This window comes from Magallana gigas, chromosome 3 (genome assembly GCF_963853765.1).
Source record: "Magallana gigas chromosome 3, xbMagGiga1.1, whole genome shotgun sequence".
Classification (NCBI taxonomy): domain Eukaryota; kingdom Metazoa; phylum Mollusca; class Bivalvia; order Ostreida; family Ostreidae; genus Magallana; species Magallana gigas.
The window spans coordinates 39,442,302-39,444,647 of NC_088855.1; the positions used below are offsets into that span (position 1 = coordinate 39,442,302).

General features: G+C 33.8%; 1 long non-coding RNA gene across 1 annotated transcript; it reads right to left on the bottom strand.

Annotated features, from left to right (window-relative positions):
* Window positions 1-729: 729 nt before the first annotated feature.
* Window positions 730-1,986, bottom strand: LOC105341011 (uncharacterized). Its single transcript, XR_010712173.1, has 2 exons — window positions 1,952-1,986; window positions 730-1,218 (listed from the first exon to the last, which is right to left on the bottom strand). It is a non-coding gene; the product is annotated as an uncharacterized lncRNA (long non-coding RNA).
* Window positions 1,987-2,346: the final 360 nt, after the last annotated feature.

Sequence of the window (2,346 nt, forward strand, 5' to 3'; positions counted from 1 at the left end):
TTCGGTTTAATCTGAAGAAGATTAAGCCACTGGGAAATAATTTAAAGTCGAAAAATGAATTTAAAAGAGATGTGCTATGATCTATACTACACATGACTTTAAAACATGGTTGAGGTTACTCCACACCCTTCACCAAAAAGCTCTGTTTATGTGAAGTATGAGCCAGATAGAGGTAAGGGGAAATGGAGTATATATATTCTGGAAAAAAAGACTATGTGTAATCTGATATGACCTTGACTCGACACTCTTTATCCATAGGCACTCTTTTGATAAAGAGTGAACCAGATAAGAGGAGAAAATTTATAATCTGGACAAAGAGTTTTCATTTAACTCAGCTTTGAGATCTTAACCTTAGTCCAAAAACTTGGTTCAAAGTCAATGCACACCCTTTAAGAAAGGCACTCTGTGGGTGAAGTTTGGGCCAGAGTGGGCCAAGGGGAGATAAGATATGCTCTGGACAAGTGATATCAGACGGACAGACGGACGGACGAACAGACTGAAGGACAGAGACTGATAACTAAGGTCGCCAGCAGAGCGTAGCCTTCGTAAACTTACAACTCAAATGAGCTAAAAAAGATGAATAGCAAGGAATATTGTATACAAAATTGTTTAATTGTATACGAGGATTTTCTATTAAAACGTACACTTACACTGTACTAATTACATCATTTACATGTTTTGCATTACTCGGCACTAAGATACTTTTGAAATAATATGAGTGGTTTATTATTTTTAACACCATTAGTTGTTAACCATGAAAATTAATACTGACTCTTGTGATATTGAACTGGATTGTTTTGAGTGTGAGAATCTACTATAGTTTCCTTGTTGCCATGGAAACATGATTAGGGATAAGAGTGACATAAGTATCCCCGGACTCACACGTTTTTTTATTGTCAACAGTTTGACATTTGTTCTCAACTTCCTTAATATTATCTCTTATGATGGGTAACACGTGGTTATTTGTCAGGGCCAGTGTCACGTAGCTATCTTGGCCATTATTTGTACCGTTATTTGTTGTACATGTAACACCGGCGCTTGTATCATCGTAGAAATCTTCTTCTTCAGTTGCGTTGACTCTGGAAATGGCATTAAATTTTCTGTTGAAGCTCAGGACGTTGTAATTGTTTGATGCTCTCGTCATCTGAGAATAATCCTCGCCAGACTCTTCAGAACCTTCTTCAATCGTATTTTGAAGATTTTGACCAGAACTTAACCCTAAAAAAGATAAAGATGTAAGGCTAAAGCCCCATTAGCCACATCGTTCACCTGATAAACATTTGTCGAACGTAGTAGCTCACAAAAAGAAGTTTAGTTTACTCTGTGCCGAGTTTTTGCTTCCACCACTTTTTGCATGATATTTCAATGATAGTAAATACCTTTGTGCTCCAACAACGTTCATCCACTATTATGAAAAATGTTCAGTTTGTTTTGAAACGCCCCCTCTACCGCTTCAGGTTTTAATACACATCCCAAAATTGAAAGTCTACGAAGATTTTGCATTGCATCAGCCATTAATAAGCCCGGATAATAACTGTAAAAAATGCGCGATGTATTCCGAATGGAGAAAAGATGTAAACATTTCCCCATTTAAATCTCCGTAAGAAAATTGTTTTCGTTCCTGTGAAATTTTATGAGTGAAAAAGGATAACTGTTCAATGAAGATATCTTGGATATATTCCCTTTCATCGATTTCAATTGTATTTCTTTCACAGGTATGTGTATTTTTATTAAAAAGCATCAAAAATTGATGGAAGCATTAACTTGGGACAGACTTTATTTGTAATTCAAATGTAAATTTGCATAGGGTCTTTTAAAGTATTACGAAACAATATTTATTTTGTTAATGTGAAAATCAAAGACTTGGTGTTTCAGATTTAAAAGAGTGGGTAAAAAAAAATGCTTGATATTATTTGAGCTATAGATTAATGGTTTAGATATTTTTATTTACCTGATATTTGCTTTCCCAGAAACTTTAGCCTAAAAATACAATTTAAAATTATCTGGTTTAATATCATTCTGAAATTTGCAAACGTCTTTGTATTTCATTTCATAAAATTTTTTACCAATCAAACTTGTTAACTTTTTACATTTTTGTATGGCGGTGACGGAAATTTAAAGATTTATTCCCCAGAGTAAAACATCATAGTTCCCGAGATCTTTAAAGATTTATAAAAATGAAGCAGTTTTACATTTTGAATTAAAAATATTGGTCTACTTCATAATACGACAGATCTCGCTTTTCGGCGGCCATTTATATAATAATAAGGTCAACAAACATTACTTAATGTACATGAACTGAAAAACCTAATCATTTATCAAAAACCTCCGTTAAAATTAATTAAC